This window comes from Lontra canadensis, unplaced genomic scaffold, assembly GCF_010015895.1.
Source record: "Lontra canadensis isolate GAN:19392208 unplaced genomic scaffold, GSC_riverotter_1.0 scaffold62, whole genome shotgun sequence".
Lineage (NCBI taxonomy): Eukaryota > Metazoa > Chordata > Mammalia > Carnivora > Mustelidae > Lontra > Lontra canadensis.
Window position 1 is genome coordinate 2,549,009 of NW_022631056.1, and position 8,777 is coordinate 2,557,785.

The 8,777-nt window shown below is 39.7% G+C and overlaps 1 non-coding gene across 1 annotated transcript; it reads right to left on the reverse strand.

The window, feature by feature from the left end:
• Positions 1 to 8,152: 8,152 nt before the first annotated feature.
• LOC116879660 lies at positions 8,153 to 8,260 on the reverse strand. The gene has a single exon (XR_004385076.1). It is a non-coding gene; the product is annotated as a U6 spliceosomal RNA (small nuclear RNA).
• Between the last annotated feature and the right edge of the window lie 517 nt (positions 8,261 to 8,777).

Below are 8,777 nucleotides of genomic sequence, written 5' to 3' on the forward strand. Positions count from 1 at the left end.
CAACAGAGATATTGAAAAGATGGTCAAATTATGAATGCAGTTGATGAACGAATGTGCAGTATGAAGACTTCAAATGGTTCAAGATATTTAGGCTTATTATCATTTTATTTTCTGAACAAATAAACTCTTCAAATGTGAGGGATTTAGCACTTGTACATTTCTTGCACACAGATCAGTCTGCTGTGTTTTTTTAATAGATTTTATTTACTTCTTTTAGACAGAGAAAGCACATGCCTAGAAGGAGAGGTAGGAGCCGGGGGAGGGTCAGAGAGAGAAGGAGAGAAAGTCTTAAGCGGACTCCACACTGAATTCAGAGCCCATATAGGGCTCCAACTCACAACTCTGAGATCAGGACCTTAGCTGAAACCAAGAGTTGGATGATTAATGCACTGTCTCCCCCAGGTACCCCATCAATCTGTGTAATTTTTTTTTTAATTTTATTTTTTATAAACATATATTTTTTTTTCCCCCCAGGGGTACAGGTCTGTGAATCTCCAGGTTTACACACTTCACAGCACTCACCATAGCACATACCCTACCCAATGTCCATAACCCCACCCCCACTCTCCCAACCCCCCTCCCCCCAGCAACCCTCAGTTTGTTTTGTAAGATTAAGAGTCACTTATGGTTTGTCTCCCTCCCAATCCCAACTTGTTTCATTTACTCTTCTCCTACCCCATTAACCCCCCATGTTGCATCTCCTCTCCCTCATATCAGGGAGATCATATGATAGTTGTCTTTCTCCGATTGACTTATTTCGCTAAGCATGATACCCTCTAGTTCCATCCACGTTGTCGCAAATGGCAAGATTTCATTTCTTTTGATGGCTGCATAGTATTCCATTGTATATATATATACCACATCTTCTTTATCCATTCGTCTGTTGATGGACATCTAGGTTCTTTCCATAGTTTGGCTATTGTAGACATTGCTGCTATAAACATTCGGGTGCACGTGCCCCTTCGGATCACTACGTTTGTATCTTTAGGGTAAATACCCAGCAGTGCAATTGCTGGGTCATAGGGTAGTTCTATTTTCAACATTTTGAGGAACCTCCATGCTGTTTTCCAGAGTGCTTGCACCAGCTTGCATTCCCACCAACAGTGTAGGAGGGTTCCCCTTTCTCCGCATCCTCGCCAGCATCTGTCATTTCCTGACTTGTTAATTTTAGCCATTCTGACTGGTGTGAGGTGGTATCTCATTGTGGTTTTGATTTGTATTTCCCTGATGCCGAGTGATATGGAGCACTTTTTCATGTGTCTGTTGGCCATCTGGATGTCTTCTTTGCAGAAATGTCTGTTCATGTCTTCTGCCCATTTCTTGATTGGATTATTTGTTCTTTGGGTGTTGAGTTTGCTAAGTTCTTTATAGATTCTGGACACTAGCCCTTTATCTGATAGGTCGTTTGCAAATATCTTCTCCCATTCTGTCAGTTGTCTTTTGGTTTTGTGAACTGTTTCCTTTGCTGTGCAAAAGCTTTTGATCTTGATAAAATCCCAATAGTTCATTTTTGCCCTTGCTTCCCTTGCCTTTGGCGATGTTCCTAGGAAGATGTTGCTGCGGCTGAGGTCAAAGAGGTTGCTGCCTGTGTTCTCCTCAAGGATGTTGATGGATTCCTTTCTCACATTGAGGTCCTTCATCCATTTTGAGTTTATTTTCGTGTGTGGTGTAAGGAAATGATCCAATTTCATTTTTCTGCATGTGGCTGTCCAATTTTCCCAACACCATTTATTGAAGAGGCTGTCTTTTTTCCATTGGACATTCTTTCCTGCTTTGTCGAAGATTAGTTGACCATAGAGTTGAGGGTCTATTTCTGGGCTCTCTATTCTGTTCCATTGATCTATGTGTCTGTTTTTGTGCCAGTACCATGCTGTCTTGATGATGACAGCTTTGTAATAGAGCTTGAAGTCCGGAATTGTGATGCCACCAACTCTGGCTTTCTTTTTCAATATTCCTTTGGCTATTCGCGGTCTTTTCTGGTTCCATATAAATTTTAGGATTATTTGTTCCATTTCTTTGAAAAAAATGGATGGTACTTTGATAGGAATTGCATTAAATGTGTAGATTGCTTTAGGTAGCATAGACATTTTCACAATATTTATTCTTCCAATCCAGGAGCATGGAACATTTTTCCATTTCTTTGTGTCTTCCTCAATTTCTTTCATGAGTACTTTATAGTTTTCTGTGTATAGATTCTTAGTCTCTTTGGTTAGGTTTATTCCTAGGTATCTTATAGTTTTCGGTGCAATTGTAAATGGGATGGACTCCTTAATTTCTCTTTCTTCTGTCTTGTTGTTGGTGTAGAGAAATGCGACTGATTTCTGTGCATTGATTTTATATCCTGACACTTTACTGAATTCCTGTACAAGTTCTAGCAGTTTTGGAGTGGAGTCTTTTGGGTTTTCCAGATATAGTATCATATCATCTGCGAAGAGTGATAGTTTGACTTCTTCTTTGCCAATTTGGATGCCTTTAATTTCTTTTTGTTGTCTGATTGCTGAGGCTAGGAATTCTAGTACTATGTTGAATAGCAGTGGTGATAACGGACATCCCTGCCGTGTTCCTGACCTTAGCGGAAAAGCTTTCAGTTTTTCTTCATTGAGAATGATATTTGCGATGGGTTTTTCATAGATGGCTTTGATAATATTGAGGTATGTGCCCTCTATCCCTACACTTTGAAGAGTTTTGATCAGGAAGGGATGCTGTACTTTGTCAAATGCTTTTTCAGCATCTATTGAGAGTATCATATGGTTCCTGTTCTTTCTTTTATTAATGTGTTTTATCACATTGATTGATTTGCGGATGTTGAACCAAGCTTGCAGCCCTGGAATAAATCCCACTTGGTAGTGGTGAATAATCCTTTTAATGTACTGTTGAATCCTATTGGCTAGTATTTTGGTGAGAATTTTTGCATCTGTGTTCATCAAGGATATTGGTCTGTAGTTCTCTTTTTTGATGGGATCCTTGTCTGGTTTGGGGATCAAGGTGATGCTGGCCTCATAAAATGAGTTTGGAAGTTTTCCTTCCATTTCTATTTTTTGGAACAGTCTCAGGAGAATAGGGATTAGTTCTTCTTTAAATGTTTGGTAGAATTCCCCCGGGAAGCCATCTGGCCCTGGGCTTTTGTTTGTTTGGAGATTTTTGATGACTGTTTCAATCTCCTTATTGGTTATGGGTCTGTTCAGGCTTTCTATTTCTTCCTGGTTCAGTTGTGGTAGTTTATATGTCTCTAGGAATGCATCCATTTCTTCCAGATTGTCAAATTTGTTGGCATAGAGTTGCTCATAATATGTTCTTATAATTGTCTGTATTTCTTTGGTGTTAGTTGTGATCTCTCCTCTTTCATTCATGATTTTATTGATTTGGGTCCTTTCTCTTTTCTTTTTGATAAGTCTGGCCAGGGGCTTATCAATCTTAATTAAATCTTTCAAAGAACTAGCTCCTAGTTTCGTTGATTTGTTCTATTGTTTTTTTGGTTTCTATTTCATTGATTTCTGCTCTGATCTTTATGACTTCTCTTCTCCTGCTGGGTTTAGGGTTTCTTTCTTGTTCTTTCTCCAGCTCCTTTAGGTGTAGGGTTAGGTTGTTTACCTGAGACCTTTCTTGTTTCTTGAGAAAGGCTTGTACCGCTATATATTTTCCTCTCAGGACTGCCTTTGCTGTGTACCACAGATTTTGAACCATTGTATTTTCATTATCATTTGTTTCCATGAATTTTTTCAATTCTTCTTTAATTTCCTGGGTGACCCATTCATTCTTTAGAAGGATGCTGTTTAGTCGCCATGTATTTGGGTTCTTTCCAAATTTCCTCTTGTGATTGAGTTCTAGCTTCAGAGCATTGTGGTCTGAAAATATGCAGGGAATGATCCCAATCTTTTGATACCGGTTGAGACCTGATTTAGAACCAAGGATGTGATCTATTCTGGAGAATATTCCATGTGCACTAGAAAGAATGTGTATTCTGTTGCTTTGGGATGAAATGTTCTGAATATATCTGTGATGTCCATCGGGTCCAGTGTGTCATTTAAGGCCTTTATTTCCTTGTTGATCTTTTGCTTGGATGATCTGTCCATTTCAGTGAGGGGAGTGCTAAAGTCCCATACTATTATTGTATTGTTGTCGATGTGTTTCTTTGATTTTGTTATTAATTGGTTTATATAGTTGGCTGCTCCCACGTTAGGGGCATAGATATTTAAAATTGTTAGATCTTCTTGTTGGACAGATCCTTTGAGTATGATATAGTGTCCTTCCTCATCTCTTATTATAGTCTTTGTTTTAAAATCTAATTGATCTGATATAAGGATTGCCACTCCTGCTTTCTTCTGATGTCCATTAGCATGGTAAATTCTTTTCCACCCCCTCACTTTAAATCTGGAGGTGTCTTCGGGTTTAAAATGAGTTTCTTGTAGGCAACATATAGATGGGTTTTGTTTTTTTATCCATTCTGATACCCTGTGTCTTTTGACTGGGGCATTTAGCCCATTAACATTCAGGGTGACTATTGAGAGATATGAATTTAGTGCCATTGTAGTGCCTGTAAGGTGACTGTTATTATATATTGTTTCTGTTCCTTTCTGATCTACTACTTTTAGGCTCTCTCTTTGCTTAGAGGACCCCTTTCAATATTTCCTGTAGAGCTGGCTTGGTGTTTGCAAATTCTTTCAGTTTTTGTTTGTCCTGGAAGCTTTTAATCTCTCCTTCTATTTTCAATGATAGCCTAGCTGGATATAGTATTCTTGGCTGCATGTTTTTCTCATTTAGTGCTCTGAATATATCATGCCAGCTCTTTCTGGCCTCCCAGGTCTCTGTGGATAAGTCTGCTGCCAATCTAATATTTTTACCATTGTATGTTACAGACTTCTTCTCCCGGGCTGCTCTCAGGATTTTCTCTTTGTCACTAAGACTTGTAAATTTTACTATTAGGTGACGGGGTATGGACCTATTCTTATTGATCTTGAGGTGGGTTCTCTGAACATCCTGGATTTTGATATTTGTTCCCTTTGCCATATTGGGGAAATTCTCTCCAATAATTCTCTCCAATATACCTTCTGCTCCCCTCTCTCTTTCTTCTTCTTCTGGAATCCCAATTATTCTAATGTTGTTTCGTCTTATGGTGTCACTTATCTCTCGAATTCTGCCCTCGTGGTCCAGTAGTTGTTTGTCCCTCTTTTGCTCAGCTTCTTTATTCTCTGTCATTTGGTCTTCTATATCGCTAATTCTTTCTTCTGCCTCATTTATCCTAGCAGTGAGAGCCTCCATTTTTGATTGCACCTCATTAATAGCTTTTTTTATTTCAACTTGATTAGATTTTAGTTCTTTTATTTCTCCGGAAAGGGCTTTTATATCTCCCGAGAGGGTTTCTCTAATATCTTCCATGCCTTTTTCGAGCCCAGCTAGAACCTTGAGAATCATCATTCTGAACTCTAGATCTGACATATTACCAATGTCTGTATTGATTAGGTCCCTAGCCTTTGGTACTGCCTCTTGTTCTTTTTTTTGTGGTGAATTTTTCCGCCTTGTCATTTTGTCCAGATAAGATTATATGAAGGAGTAAGTAAAATACTAAAAGGGTGGCAACAACCCCAGGAAAATATGCTTTAGCCAAATCAGAAGAGATCCCAAATCGTGAGGGAGGGGGGAGGGGATAAAAAGAGGTTGAGAAAGAGAAAAAAAAAAAAGAAGAAAAAAGAAAAAAGAAACAAATAAAAAAAGAAAACCAATAATGAAAAAATATAAAAAGGAAAAAATATATATATTAGATAAACTAGTTAAAAAACGTTAAAAAAGAAAAGGGTAAAAGTTAAAAAAATTTTAGCAGAAGAAGAGAAAAAAAATTGAAAAAGGAAAAAAAAAATTAAATTAACTGCAAGGCTAAAGAATCATGGGGAGAAAGCCATGAGATCCGTGCTTTGCTTTCTCCTCCTCTGGAATTCCGCTGCTCTCCTTGGTATTGAAACTGCACTCCTCGTAAGTGAACTTGGTCCTGGCTGGGTTTCTTGTTGATCTGGGGGAGGGGCCTGTTGTAGTGATTCTCAAGTGTCTTTGCCCCAGGTGGAGTTGCACCGCCCTTACCAGGGGCCGGGCTGAGTAATCCGCTCGGGTTTGCTTTCGGGAGCTTTTGTTTCCTGAGCGCTTTCCGTAGAGTCCGGAGGACGGGAAGGAAGATGGCGGCCTCCCAGTCTCCAGCCCAGAGGAGCCGAGAGCTCGGGGCCCCACTCCTCAGTGCGCCCTCAGGGAACAGCGCCCAATTACTCCTGTCTGCCTGGCCTCCGGCCGCGCTCCGAGCTCACCGAGCCTGTCACTGGTTCAAGGTAAGCCCGAGCTGTGAGCTCACTCCTCGGCTCTGTCTCTGTAGCCGGCTTCCCCGTTCTAATACCTGCAAGCTCTGCGACACTCAGACACCCCGATCCTTCTGTGACCCTGCGGGACCTGAGGCCACACTGGCCCTGCGTGGGCTTCACCCCAGTTAAGCCTCTGGAGCGATGTCCCTCAGTGGAACAGACTTTTAAAAGTCCTGATTTTGTGCTCCGTTGCTCCGCCGCTTGCAGGGAGCCAGCCCCTCCCCCCGTGGTCTACCTTCCCGTCCCTTTGGATTCACTTCTCCGCCAGTCCTACCTTTCAGAAAGTGGTTGATTTTCTGTTTCTAGAATTGCTGTTCTTCTTCTCTTCGATCTCCCGTTGGATTTGTAGGTGTTTGCAATCTTTAGATAAGCTATCTAGCTGATCTCCTGCAACCTGAAGTAGTCTCAGCTGCTACTTCTCCGCCATCTTGACTCCCACCCCCCCGTGTAATTTTTTTTGATCAAGAGAATCTCATCCAAGCAATAAAGCAGGGATCCTGGCCCCTTCCATTATATGACTCTGCTTCTTTACACATGGTCTGAGATTGTCTTCACACAAGCCACCAGAGCACAAAATGTCACAGAGGATTCTAAGTGGTATTTATTTTCAGTCAAGGACTTCCTATGATATACATCACTTTTGCACATGTTCTAAAGGCTAGGATTAGTAACATGGTCTCATCTACTACAGTAGAAATTGGGACAAATTATTGATAAGTAATAAGTTTGTTAATCACCTAAGTTACTGACTGAACAAAAGTGCGATTTGCTGAGAAGAATACCGATGCAGCTGGGTTTTGTGGGAAGACGTTGGGACTCCCACTTTGGATATGTGAAGCTGTGGAAACATTTTGTCTAGGTGGACATTATTGAGAAGGCACTTGAATGCATGTATCTACAAGTTGGGAACAACCTGGGCAGCTCATTAAATCGGGAATAGCCAGCACATAAATTATACTTTTTAAAAAAAATTTTAAAAGATTTATTCATTTACTTATTTGAGAGAGAGAAAGGAAGAGAGAGAGCTTGCATGAGTGTGCAGGGGAAGGAGCAGAGGGAGAGAGAAAGAAAATCCATAAACTGACTCCCTGCTGAGTGCAGAGCATGAAGAGTCTCAATCCTGTGACCCGGAGATCATGACCTGAGCCAAAATCAACAGTCAGTTGCTTAACCAACTGAGCCACCCAGGTGCCCCCAGCACATAAATGATACTTTATATCACCTACAGAGTGAGCACTAGAATGAACAGGAAGTGAGGGTGACATCCTGATATGCACTAATGTTGAATCTGAGAAAAATGAGGGTAAAGCAACAAATAAGTCTGGGACAATGGGAGGTTGGTGAGGTCACGTGCAACCCCCCCCCCCCCCCGCCACTTCTTTTAGTTTTGTCAGTGAAATAAAAAGCAATGTCATCTGTTGAGAGTAAGATTCAAAGAGGAGATATTTGAAGAGAAGAGTATGAATTAGGAAATAAAAAGGGAAGTGAACTACAGAAATACAGTAGTATCCATAGGCATCAGCAAGGGCATAATTAATGATAGAGTTCCTAGATTCAAAGTAGGACTATTCAAGGAGGTTTCATCTTTGCTTTACAACCCACATTTGACTGTCCTGTGGACACGGATTGGGCTTTTTCATGCTTGCATTATGAAAATAGTGCTTTGTGGAACATAGTTGTGGGTGTATGTAAGTGAGATTTTATAATGATGAAATATGGGATTTAAGCATTAGGAAGATAATTTAGATGTCAAAGGATCTAAACTTTTAAGTAGGGGTCTAGGAATTGAAAGAATGAAGGTATAGGACAATAAAAGGATGATAGGATTGATAAAGTTTACATGTCGTCCTTACACAGGGGCCATGCTAATCTTCTCTGTGTCATTCCAATTTTCATAGATGTGCCGCCAAAGTGAGCACCGGATTGATAAACTTTAAAACTTCACTGCTATACATAAAAGATGACGAGTCAATGATAAATTATACTTTCTTCATGATGAAATTATTTAACATTATAATATTTTATTTCTTTCCACATCATTGATCAATACATTAAATGTAATCCCTATAATAGTAATAGAAGGATTTTACTGATGTCTTCAAACAACTTACCCTAGAAATTTTATGGATGTATAAAGTTCATGGATAGTGGTTATTACAAAATCATAGTAAAAACAATATAGTCCTAAGAATGAAATTAACAAACAAACCAGTATTGAAAGCTTAGTATTAGATGCACATACATATAAGAAATTGTACCGTGATAAAAGTGATACCACATACCAGTGGGAAAAGGATGAATTTTTGCCAAGTCATTTGGAAAAAAAATTATCATTTAGGGAAAAAAACTACCATTTAGAGAAAACTAGAGCTAAACATTTACACTATATTATATAGAAAAAATACACTTCAATGACTGATTGTCAAATGGGAGGGA